The following is a 14,236-nucleotide window of genomic DNA, read 5'->3' as shown; positions in this document are numbered from 1 at the left end:
TAGAGGAGGGAATAAATGGCCATATTATTGCTACAAGTGAAGAAGAGCATGGCAATAAGAGAAGTCAACAATGAAAGTGTTGTAAGACAAGAAGAGCTTATGATGCATAGGGAGGTTGTATAAAATGAAATAGTGGTGGAGATAACAGCCATGTTAAGTGCTGAAAATGGAGGCAACCATGGAGAAGTTGGATACGTGGAATGCACATTCAAAGGAGAAATTATTGAAAAGGGTATAAAAATAATTATTGAATACCTTGAAACAACAAATGATGTTGTAGAAATGGAGAATGATAAATCTACATTATTGGAGAAGGAAACTAAAAAAGTTAATGGTATTGAAAAAAAATAGTTTAAGTTATGAAGGTAGAAAACAAATATAAAAATGACGTATTTATCCAATTTCATTGTCTAAGTGAAGTCTTTTACGTTCAAGAAGAGCACAACAGTGAAAAGGGGGCCCATAGGGACAATGGATACTTGTCTGAAAAAGAAACTTGATCTTCCTCTGACACTTTGCAAGTCTGATAAACTTGGGTCTTTAAATGTAAAATTAGTTTGCAACCTTTTCAAAGATGAGTGGTTAAGTTTTCAAATGAGCTTAAAAGTGAACAAATTCATATGAAAAACATGCAGAGAAGAAACAAGCAAGTGATAATGAATTCACCCCTCCAAGACTATGTCTCTAGACCCTCCTCCAATGCTAGGTTGCTTTATTGATCTCAGTAGCAAAAGAATACAATACACATCTTTGACTCTAGAGTGGCACTATTTCTACTACAAAGAAATGTTCTCCTTCAAATAACTCTCACTCAAAAAGATGACTCCCTACAGCGAGTCATGATGGTCTCAAATAAAAGGACTCTCTCACAATAGGTCCTTCTACTCAAATTGAGATCAAAAAGCATAAAAATACGACTACTTCATAATTAAGTGTTGAAAAGGTAATTCCCATAAGCACACTGAGTAAAGACTGAAAATAGTTGCTCTAATGAAGTAACATATATTGTAGATACATCTAGAAAGTTTCAAAACCCCTGGCTAGGCTCTTTCCATGCTCATCAAGGTCTCTATATGCACCCAAAACATTCTTTGTCTGCAACACTAAAGAAATTGGATCTAAAGAAAAAAATTCCAATATAATGTGTTCAATTCAAAAATCTAATGCTTCCATTGCGTTCAAATCTCCCAAAAACCCCTGTTTAGGCTCTTCTTAGGCTCAAAAAGGCTGGAGAATGACCAAGTTAGGCTTATTTCTTCATTTCCATGTTATTTGCTCCGTAAATTAGCAAAGTTGGCTAACTAAGCAACTTTTTTTTCCTTTACGCAGACCACCGAGTGATAATTTCGCCTAGGACCAACGAGATTCTTGCTTCAAATTAGGTAATTTGTTGAATGCTTAATTGCGACAATAACCCTTAAGTGCCATATTTTCAACCCCACTCTCGGGCATGTGGGCAACATGTGGCCACGGACTGGGAGATGCGTCAGCCCCTCCAGCCCTAGCCCTCCCCTGCGTTAGCCATCGGTTATGGGTTTATAGTCGTGACAGGGGACCGAGCTAACCACTCGCCCCCTCAGCCTTAGTCTCCAGCGAGTGGTCATATGGTATAATAAAGGACCAAGGGTCGGGGCCTACTCCCCGCCCCCTCTGTTGTAGCTCAGCGTCATGGTCGTGTGGTCGATAATGGACCGAAGTCCAGGGCTTGTCCGCCCATCCCCTTTGTTATAGCCTCCATGCTAGTCACCCGTGTGTGCTAATATGACTAGGGCCAGGGCCAGTCGGGCTTAGCCCCTACCCCCAATCAACTGACGACTCTAATACAAATATAATCGATAGTCCATATATGTTAAGAACTAAAGCGGTAGCATGCTAGTAACATGTTAGAGTGTTGATCAGGAGGCTGAGGGGTTGAACCTTGCCAAGGTCAGTTGACCCTATTAAAAAATTTTGGTCAATCATCGAGGGCCATGTGGGACTCTCTCATTCGGCCACGTGGTGCCTCCTCATTGGGCCACTTAACAATCAATCAAAAACCACCACCTAGCATCGTATGATCATGTCATTTGTCGAGCCTAGATTGGTCCACATGTCCGCCGTATGTCCCAATCAGCATGTTGATGTTAGCGTGATTTCATTGTACAGGGTGCCCACTGAGTGGTTTAGTCAACCCTACAAGTTGACCTTTTAGTTGTTTGCCAAAAAATTCATAATGCAATAACTTTCGCATACAGTGTCGGATTGAGGCAATTCAAGTTTCGTTGGAATTAGAAAGATGAGATATTCAATTTCACACCAGTTTCAGAATATTTTAAGCACTTTCATTTTTTAGCCTATTTTTTATCTCCGGATCATACCTCCCCGGTGAGAACTTTTGGACCTCCAAATGTCTATTTTTACTCAGCAAATAAGAGTACAACTTCCTTTTTCCTGATCTCAATCCACTTTTCCTTACTTGGATTAGTGTCTTTAAGCCCCACTCGAAGATACTCCACATTGTCTTTGTGTGAAGTACTTATCCTCCTGTCAAGAATTGTGACTTACTACAATTCTTCTAAATTTTCAGGAGAAAAATCTTCAATGGATGAAATCTGAACATTCTCTTCATGAACATCTTTCCTCGGTGGCTCATACGATATTCACCTTGGAGTATTTCCTTGTTGACATACAACCAAACTTGATCTTCCACCTGGAAATCATGATCAACTTGATGCTTGCTATGCATTGCTTTATACTTTGCTTTGCCTTTCTCAAGCTACACTTGTACTTTTTGATGCACATCACTATGTCCATCTTCTACAAAATATTTACCAAACATAAAATCCAAAAAGACTTTGGCAAATAACCCAAAGAAGCTTCACATAGAAATACTTATATAGATGAGTGCTTCATGCAGTTTTAGCATGTTGGACATAATACATCTGCTCATCCAAAAGTTTAGGATGCTTACTACAATGTCCATGAAGGAAATGCATTTTACAATATGGAATAAATTCAACTCTTCAAATTCCATACAAATTGACTTATCAACAAGCCAAAGAAAACATCGTTGCGTATAAGTAATTTTATTCACAACATCACTTTTACAAAATACCCAACTATGGGGATATGCAATATGTGAAATACAAAAGAAATGTAGTATTTAAAACTAAACAAATAGTCCAACCATTTCTTACCCAACCATGCTAGGGAATTTTCCTTTTTCACTTCATTTTCTTCTGGAACTGCCTCAGAGATGGGTACATTGTGCCTATCACTTTCATCTGACTTTTCTGCCTCGGGTGATTTCATGACCGGCTTGTCCTTCTTTGGATGCAGCTTCCAACATTTCTCGATCCAATAGCCACTTATGTTGCAATGAGTGCAAATTTTTTTGTGAGCATTACTTGGCAAAAATGTCCTTGAACTTGCATGAGAATTTTCCTTCTTGGTCTCACTTCTAATTGACATATTCATTTTCTTGACTGATGCTTTCTTTTTTTGGTACTTGGCTACACAATGGTTGGAAGAATGACAAAAAGTGTAAGGAAACACATTCCACAACATTCTGTTCAAATCATCATGTTGTTCATAGTCATAAAAAGCCTTTGAATAATCAGGACATTTATACCTTTTATGATGGTCCTTTGGATTATAAACCTCGTGAGGAGAACTTAATTGATGATAACAACTTAACTTCGTTCTTCCTTTGAAGAACTCACCTATCTTTGGAGATGTTTTTCCATCAACATCATCATCATGACATGATCCTCCTTCAACTTGCAAGAGTTCTTTCTTCACAAAATTCACACTTGAAGAATTATTTGACTTTGCATCTTTGGAGCACTCTCCAACTTCATCTTGAACATATCCTAATCCCTCATGTCGAGGTTGTGCTCTCACCTCAATAGGATTAAAAATTCCATGACTATAAAGTCCAGGACCCTTACCTTTGTATCCCATTTTGGTCAAGAATTCCATACCAATACCCCTAGTATGTTTCTCGAATGATGCAAAAGAAGCATTATCATGTTTAAGAGAATAAATTGAATAAGAAGTATTTTTTACCTCCTTTTCTACTTGAGACTCTTGGTCCTCTTCCTGTAGTTTAGCCCTCTCCTCCTTCTCTTTTATAAACGAAGTGGCAGATGCGGTGTTAAGGAAACCACTCTTGTGATTTAGCATATAAGCAGGGTTCTTCAATTTCCAACTGGTGCAATCATCAGTCATTCCATGACCACCAACTTGTTGATCCTTGGGGGAATCTTTGGTAGTTCAACATTCCCCAATTTTATCTTCAATAACAATATGCAACATCAGACACAAATTCTTCATTTCATGTTCTCCACATGGAGAGAAGAATTCATCTCCTCCAGTTCTAGGAGCCTTGCATGCTGCAAACTTCCACCCATGCTTGCAATCTAGTCAGAACCTGCTCTGATGCCACATGATCTAAAAATGAAACTCGATCATCCTCTGACACTTTGCAAATCTAGTAAAATTGGGTCTTTAAATGTAAAATTAGTTTGCAACCTTTTCAAAGATGTGTGGTTAAGTTTTCAAATGAACTTAAAAGTGAACAAATTCATATGAAACTCAATATGAAAAACATGCAGAGAAGAAATAAGCAAGTGATAATGGAGTTCACCCTTCCTTGATTACATCTCTTGGACCTGCTATGTTAAGCCGCTTTATTGATCTCAATAGCAAAAGAATACAATACACATTTTTTACTCTAGAGTAGCACTATATCTCCTACAAAGAATTCTCACTCAAAAAGATGACTCCCTATAGCAAGTCATGATGCTTTCAAAGAAAATGACTCTCTCACAATAAGTCTTTGTACTCAAGATGAGATCAAAAAGCATAAAAATGCAACTACTTCACAAGGAAGTGTTGACAAAGCCATTTCACATAAGCACATTGAGAAAAGACTAAAAATAGCTACTCTATTGAAGTAAAAACTACTACAGATTCATTTGGAAAGTTTTAAAACAACTGGCTAGGCTCTTTCCATGCTCATCAAGTCTCTACATGGACTCAAAACAATCTCTGTCTACAACATTAAAGGACTTGGATCTGCAAAAAGTCCAATATACCGTGCTCAATTCACAAATCTAATGTTTCCATTGAGTTCAGAACACCCCAAAACCCCTAGCTAGGCTCTACTTGGGCATAAAAAGGCTAAAGAATGACCAAGTTAGGCCTCTTTCTTCATTTCCCTGCTATCTACTCTACAAATTAGCAAAACTGGCTAAATGAGCAACATTTTCCACCTTTACGCAAATTTGCGAGATTCTTCCCGCAAATTAGGAAATTTGCCTCATACTTAATTGCGCCAATAACAATTAGGTGCCATATTTCAGCCCCACTCTCGAACATGTGGGCGGCATGTGGCCAGGGGTTGGGCCATGTGTCAGCCCCTTTGGTCCTATCCCTCCGCTATGTTAGCCTTCAGTTACGAGTTTATATTCGTGACCGGGGGCCGAGCTAACGACCTGCGTCCCCCTCTCCCCCTCTCTCCACCCCCGCCTTAGTCTCCGTCAAATGGTTGTATGATCTAACAAAGGACTGGGGATCAAGGCCTCCTCCCCACCCTCTTTATTGTAGCTTCACGTTGTGGTCATGTGGTAAGCAATGGGACCGGAGGTCGGGGCCTATCCGCCTGCCCACTCTACTACAACCTCTAGTTGGTCACCTGTGTGTGCTAATATACCAAACCCCTTCCCCAATCCCCTGACAACTCTAATTCAAATATAATCGGGAGTCCATATATGTTAATAACTAAAGCGGTAACATTTTGGTAATGTGTTAGTGTTCATTGGGAGGTCAAGGGGTCAAACCCCACTGAGGTTGGTCGCCTTATTAAAAAAAATTGGCCAATCACTGAGGCCCACATGGCGCCCTCTCATTGGGCATTGTGGCACCTCCTCATTGGGCCACTTAACAACCAATCAAAAAACCGCCACCTAGCCTCGTACGGTCATGATAGTTGTCGAGCCTGGATTGGTCCACCTATCTGCCGTATGTCCTAATCAGCATGTTGATGTCATCATGACATCACTGTAAGAGGTGCCTAGTCAGCAGTGCAATCAAACCCTGCAAGTTGACTTTTTAATTATTTGTGAAAAACTTCAGAATGTGATAACTTTCACATATGGTTGTATATTGAAGTGATTCAAACATAATTGGAATCAGAATGACGAGATTTACGATTTGGCACCAATTTCGGAAGATTCTAGAAACCTTTATTTTTTAGCCTATTTTTTATCTCCGCATTATATACGAGAATAACAACACCGCCTTAGCAACAACATGAGTAATTAGAGAGAAGAAAACGTTTGAAATTGCAAATGCATCAATGAAAACTAGAAATGAACAAGATAAGAATATAACAGGAATCCTTTTCTTTTAATCACTTATTTGTTTATGACTATGCAGGGATATTCAATAAAGTTAACTACAAGAGACGAAAACTAAAAGTGAACAACAAAATAATATAGAAGGAATCCTTGTTTTATTCAATCACTTATTTTTTATGACTATGCAAGGATATTCAACAACGTTGAGGTGACAAGAGATGAGAAGGAAATTCAATGTGAGGCAGTGACAAGGTTTTTAGGCAATAGGAGGAAAAGAAGAATGTAAAGATGATGGTTGGGCACTGAGTTTGGAATAAATGCCCAAAATAGAAAAAGGCCCTTGTGTTGATGCAATTTTCACTTAAGAGGGGGATGAGTGTGTCATTGAATATATGTCAAACGAAGATGAGGATTATTTGGAGTAGGATATGATAGGTAATTTGCAAACAACTCCAATATTCTATACATGCATGCATAAGGAAGAGGATGAGGAAGATCTTGCATCAAGAATGCAAGCAAATCCAATAGTGCATGTGACTGATTTCGTACTAGAGGAGAAATATGTGATGGAAGAAAACCTTGGGATTGTGTGTAAGAGAGGAAAGCTAAAAAAGGAACTCAATGAGTTTTGAGAAGAGGGAGACAACTCCCTTACTAAATACATACAAGGGAAGTAGATGACCTCAAGAAGAAAATAGGGTGATAAAGAGGGAAGGAGGGGCACAACTCTCTAAGGAATGAGGTCTAAGACAAATTAGAGAAGAAGAAACAGACACAGATGAAGAAAGGATAATAAAAGAAGTATCCTCTCGAAGGAGATATGCAATTCCAAATAAGTTGATGGGTAGGATTGTAGAAGAAAATTAGAAGTAAAGGAGAAAGAGAAGGGAAGAGAAGAGACAGTTGCAACAAGTTGTTTACTACCATTGTCATTATTGTAAAGTGTTAGATAGAATATTGTGGTTGTTCCAAGAGAGATTGAAGAAAATAAATTAAAAAATATAATTTAAATTGAGAAGAGAAAGAAAACCAACCAAAAACCAAAACAAGAAGAGGAGGAAAATAAAAGAGGAAGGCAGTAAAATTGAAAAGAAAGAAAAGAGTAGTAAAAACACTTAGTAAAATAGGCCCAAGTTAAATTTATTTTACTTTTGGCATTTCTCTTTTAATTTATATGATTATGGTTGAAACTTAGATTAGTGAGAACTTCCAATCCATTGAATGAAGAAATAAACATTTGGTTTCATTAAAACCCATAAAGGTACATGCAATTTATTTCAATAGTTAAAGCCTATTAAGGTACATGCAATTTAAAATATTAATTTGCAATTTAGCAAAAGATATGTTCATGCAATTTTCAAATTTATCCTTATACTCTTGTATCTCAAAAAAAAACATTAAGTGTACTTCTTATATTTCATTTGATTTGAGATCGAGTATAGATTGACAACTAAATATCTATATTTCATTTGTGATTTTGATCAGTGTTGATAACATCATTCTCTTCTATGAGGGTCCTGAAAACATATTTTCAGCAATATTGGTGAAAATATCAACAAAATATCGGAAATATATATATATATTCACTTTTTTCAGATTTTTAAACATATAAAGCAACAACAATATTCAACCGACATTTTAAAAATATCTCTATATTTAGCCCAGATTTTCAAAGATGTAAATATCAGGATATTTACTTGCCAAAATATTGTTTGCTTGAAAATCACCTGAATTTCGCCAATATCCACAATATTATCAAAACATTAATTTTGAATGTAAGTTGATAACTAAATACTCTTAAACCACATCATATTTCAATCCTTAGTTCCAAAAATGTGATCCAATGGTTAAGTGGGAAACTTTGATCCTCCACCGCTCATGGTCCAATCAGAAACAAAATTATGTACGCTTAAAAATTAAGCCCAATTTCGGAAAAAAAATCACATTTCACTTCTTATTTAAGAAGTTATATTTTATGCTTATATTTTATGCTTTTACTTACTCAATATCCAACACTCTTCACATTTACCCTGGTCAACAGCCAACCAAAGCAAAGATCCAAGCCTTTATTCAACGCCAATCAAAGCAAGGATCCAAGCGTTTAACAAAGCACGTTGACACCTTATCCAAACGAATAAAATCTTCATCTACAAATAAAATACCAACAACTGTATTCCAAGAGCCACAATCAACCTTTTAAATTTGCAAATTCAACATAAAAAATAAAGGGAAAGCCTGTCATACTATTGTTAGAGAATTTTTTTTGGAAATATCATATATTTTTTAGAAGTCTTTTAAGGAGGTGGAGGAATTGCTCCTAGTTAAAATTGGCAATTTTGACAAAAAAATCAAAACATTTTGTAGATGCCATGTTGAATCATGTTTTTATGGTGGAAATGGATTCACAATGGGCACAATGGGCAAGACGCTAGCTATTCAATGATTTATAAACAGGGCCCATAGAACAAAAATATATGCAGCCTTGCTTGAGCAATAGCACCATGGCCAAGACTCTAGTTATTCAATGACTTGTAAAACTGCATTAGTCTGTTTTGCTTTTTATATCTTTCAAGTTCCTTTGCTCACATAGCGAATGGTCTATATGTATCTTGATATTCATGAGAAAGAATTCGGTGATCAGTATTTTTCATTTCATTCATCTTCCCAATTGTCCTCACTACTGCTATTACCTGTTGATTCATTTTCACTATCCACGATATGCATATCATTTTCACTATGCACCATCACAAAACATTTTGTATTTCTGTAGATTTTAAAACCCTTCCAAAACCCAACAAACAAAGTTTCCAGCCTGAACATTTGTAGATTTTGAAACCCTCTTGAAAACCAATCAAGTTTTCGAGTCTGTGCCATATCCTTGTTTTCTTCCCTGAAAGTACAGGGAATATCTAAGAATATATGTTTATCATATCTGATGAGGGCTTTGGAACTAATATGTTCCCATAGTCTTATGCCCATATTCTTGTTGTTTCCCCTGGAAATACAGGGAATGTCTAAGAATATCTCTTCATTCTATCTATTGAAGGCGAATTGCCTTTCTTTTATCTCAGTGGGAAGTATTTCTTAAAATCTATCAAATTGATCATCCCACAAAGAAATTCCCAAAACATTTTTAAAGATTAAAACAATCTATCAAAGTGTTCCATGAACTTATCTACCAAAGATCTATAGTTTCGAACTGTATGAAAATGATACAATTGATCTATATCATCTAATATTACTAAGGCGTGAGAAGATGAATGATACATAGTCAAAGGAGGACAAAAACAATGTTATCTAAGAAAAAACATATGAAAATCGGTTATGGCACAGAAGATTGGAGCATCTAAGATTTTCTCAAATAAGAAAAGAATGCAGGCTCAAGGCGTCCATGATCTTCCAGATATCAAGATTCCAGAAAATACCATATGAAAACCATGTCAAGTCGGTAAGAACCCCATGGTTCATTTCATTGAAAAATAAGGATCAGTAAGTAAGCCTCTTGAACTCATCCATACTAATTTATGTGGACCAACAAGGACAAAGTCACCTCGTGGAGAAGAATAGTTTAATTTATTCATTGATGATTTTTCTATACTGTGTTAGATAGGTCTACTAAAGCAGAAAGATGAAGCATTTGAAAAGTTTAAAGCCTTCAAAGCTTTAATTGAAAATGAATGAGATTGAAAAATTAAATGTCTCATATTTGATCAGGAGGAGAATTCGTATCAAATGAATTATTTTATTTTTGTGAAAAACATGGAATAAAAGTGCACTTCTGAGTCGCTAGAACTCCTCAACAAAATGGCATAGTAAAAATAATTAACAGAAGAGTTTGTTAAATGGCTCAAGCGATGCTTAATGAATCTGAAACTCATGCAACCTTTTGGGGTGAAGCTGAATTTGTTGTCATGTCTATTCTCAAAAAAGCTAATGTTCCGATAAATAGTGATCAAACTTCATATGAACTCTGGTATTGTAAGCCTCCTACTGTAAAACACTTTATAGTTTTTGGAAGTAAATGTTTCATCAAAAGCACTCATGAAAAACTTGGTAAGTTTGAACCCAGAGTAGACGAAGGAATTCTTCTTGGTTATTCATCCAGAAATAAATGATACAAATGTTATAATAAAAGACTTCGGAAAATTTTTGAATGCATTGATGTAGTAATTGATGAAGCATGTAGAAATTCGGAACAAATGAAATCAATAGAGGAATATGACAATGAGGAAGACGGTGAATTCTTTCCCGTATCAAATCAAAATGATATAGAGGAAGAAACCAATGAAGCACCAGAAGAAGATACAACAGATAGGGAAAAGACTCCATCCATGTATGTTCAAAAGAATCATCCAGAATCTCAAATTCTAGGAGAAAAAGGGTCTGGAGTATAGACAAGAAGAACTCTTACAGGTACCTCCAGTTATCTAGCATTACTATCCTCCATAGAACCACAGAATGTAAATGAAGCTAGTAAAGATGAATGTTGGGTTAAGGCCATGGATGAAGAACTTGACCAAATTGAAAAGAATGATACTTGGGAATTAGTTCCTAGACCTCATGATAAAAATATTATAGGAACAAAATGGATATTTAAGAATAAGTTGAATGAAAATGGAGAGGTTATTAGAAACAAAGCAAGACTTGTTTGTAAAGGGTATGCTCAACAAGAAGGTATAGACTTTGAAGAAACTTTTGCACCTGTTTCCAGACTTGAAGCCATAAGAATGTTTCTTGCTCTTTCTAGTTTTCGAAAATTCAAAGTATATCAAATGGATATAAATCAGTTTTTCTTAATGGATATTTAGAAGAAGAATTTATATTGAACAACGAGAAGGATTCGTTCTAGGAAATGATGCAAAACTTGTATGCAATCTCAAAAAGGCACTTTATGGACTGAAACAAGCTCCAAGGGCTTTGTATTATCGCCTTGACAAATATCTACAACAGCAAGGGTTCACAAAAGGTTCTAGAGACAACAACTTATATATACAAAGTTTGAAAATGATAAATTTCTAATTATTGTTGTTTATGTTAATGATATCATCATTGGTAGCAATGAAGAATCTATGAGTCAGAACTTTGCCTCGGTTATGCAGCAAGAATTTGAAATGTCCTTACTTGGTGAACTTACTTTTTTTCTTGGTCTACAAGTACAACAAACAAAAGCTGGTATTTGTCTTTCACAAATTAAATATCTCAAGAAGATTTTGAAGACGTACGGAATGGAAGATTCTAAACCAGTATGTACTCCAATGATAACAAGATGCAGTCGCACTTCTAATGATGAATCATCTACAGTGAACCAACCAACATACAGATCTATGATTGGAAGTATGCTTTATCTAATATGTACCAGACCTAATATCATGCATATAATAGGAATTGTTGGAAGGTTCCAAGCAAATCCAAAGGAATCACATCTTCAGGAAGTAAAAAGAATATTCAAATATCTTCAAAGAACTCAAGGCTTTGGTCTATGGTATCCTAAAGATACAAATCTTACTCTTCATGCATATACAGATGCAGATTGGGCAGGAAATGTTGATGATCGAAAAAACACTAGTGGAGGTGCATTCTAAATGGGATCACGGTTAGTGTCTTGGTTCAGCAAGAAACAAAGTTCGAATGCCTTATCTACAGTTGAAGTGGTATATGTGACTATTGCATCTTGTTGCACACTACTACTCTCGATGATGCAAACATTGCAAGATATTCAAATGACATGTACTCTACCCATCTCCATTCTATCTGATAATACAAGTACCATCAGTGTTTCAAAAAATTCATTCATGCACTCCAAGACCAAGCACATACCCATTAAGTACCATTTTTTACGAGAACAAGTGCTTAAAAAAAGGTGAAATTAGAGTATGTCATGTCCCAAGAATAGGTTGCTGATATATTCACCAAACCTCTTCCTAGAGAAACATTTGAATATCTCAGACAAAAGCTTGGAGTAGTTTGTACATCATCCTACTACTGAATCCAATTTTTCAGAGGAAGGTTCCTATACGCGGGTTTCATGAAGGATAATCACGTATATACATGAGTTTTTGTGGTTGAAGAAGCGTATATGTTTTTCTGATAGAAAAACATTGGGTCAGACTCTGATATGGGTGCTCATTCTGATATTAATGATTAGAGTCTGCTATTATTCTTTGTTCATTGATTTTTATTTGACTAATGAAGATGCCTTGATGAATGATTGTTGACAATGCACAAGTAGCACAGGTTCAAGGGGAGAAATATTCTTATCAAACATTCTACATTGTTGGAATTATGGTTGTTGATTTCAGCTATGGTTTCATATATTCATATCAATTTTTGCATAGGTCATGTAGAGATCTAGGGTGTAATATGTCTCCTTTTGTCATAATCTATTTCTGAATGAATCTTATTGGACATATGATGTAATTTGTATCCACACTATGCATGGGAAGGATGATGTAATGATTGTTATTTCAGTCATGTATAAACAATTGGTATATCCCCACTTGGTTGGGTGGCTGAGTCAAATTTGGTGTATCCCCACTTGTTTGGGTGATTGATGCATGTATGAGTCATTGGTCTTAAGGAGGTCATACTCTCTTAGTTGAGTTATAAAGTCATGTTATTCTTAAGAAACATATCTCTGCGGACTCTACATGTACTCAGGGGGAGCATGGACAGCATGTGTATCTCAAAGGGGGAGAATATCTTGGTCCGCCCTTTTCCCTTGATGTTAAAGGGGGAGATTACTTTAGTGTTGCTCGATATCTCTAACAGTTCCTACAACTTGCAGTAATCAACACCAATATGGTTGCCATCAAGTCCAAAGGTGGCGATTGTTGGCATTATGATACAGGTGTTGTCCTTGATGCCAACTCTCTCACAAGTCATCTAAAATTTGGTAACAGGTCAATTCAGAGGTAACAGGGAATTGGTACAAAAGAACAAGAAGTTGAAACAAAGGTCTACTATTTAGAATCAATAATTTGAAGGGAAATGATGTTTTCAGATAGTTTAAGTTGTATATGCAAGCTCAACTTGACAAAGCAGTGTATACACACAAGTTCATGGAACAAAAAGAGTGTATACGTATGCACGCACTTTCACAAGAGGAAAAACACGTATGGGTTGGAAAATCAAGAAAATTCAAGAGTAAAGAATACCAAGGGTCAATACTATGGTATTAACCCACAATATTGAGCGGAGTAATGGTTATTTGATCCCGTCCAAGAATACCACAGGCTCTAAGTGTTGCTTTAGTCTGAGGTATTGAGGAAGGCCAAAACTATATGAGGAGGAGAAAATCAAAGGGCCGGAAGTGCAAGTGAAAATCTTTCTGAGGAATACTTCTATATGAAGTATATTTGATGTTGCAGGGTCTATGATTATGATATAATCTGAAATATTTTGTGCACCTTGAATTCAATGTTGGATCAAGATCATGAGACTTGAAATGGCTTATCATTGAATGATCTAATATTGGTTGAGCTAGATATGATTGCTTACACCTGTTTTACTCTTTAAATGTCATGATATGGGTATGTCTAAAGTCTGGAATAGCAGTGAAGTTGTGAGTTAATATTTGCAAATCTATACTTTGGTTCACCTTGGAAAAGGTGCATGTACACGCAGGTTCGACTCTTTCAAGTAGTGTATGGAAGGGAAAATTCTATTGTTTAAAAATGACTGATTTATCTTATCACTATTATTGGTTTACTGTTGTCTGTCAATGAAGTCTTCTTAAATCTGAATATAAAACTAAATGCATAAGGAGTTTGTATCTGATCGATTGATTGATTAAGTGAGAAAAATTATTGAATTGAAAACACTGATTCACCCCCCTCTCAGTATTATTTCCAACAAATGGTGCTTTCATGTTAATGGCCCAAGAAAGAGTGGGCATT

The sequence above is a fragment of the Pinus tabuliformis genome, chromosome 1_1, assembly GCF_031772625.1.
Source record: "Pinus tabuliformis cultivar Carrire ecotype Pingquan chromosome 1_1, CPIR1, whole genome shotgun sequence".
NCBI lineage: Eukaryota > Viridiplantae > Streptophyta > Pinopsida > Pinales > Pinaceae > Pinus > Pinus tabuliformis.
Note: the sequence above shows the minus strand (reverse complement) of the source record.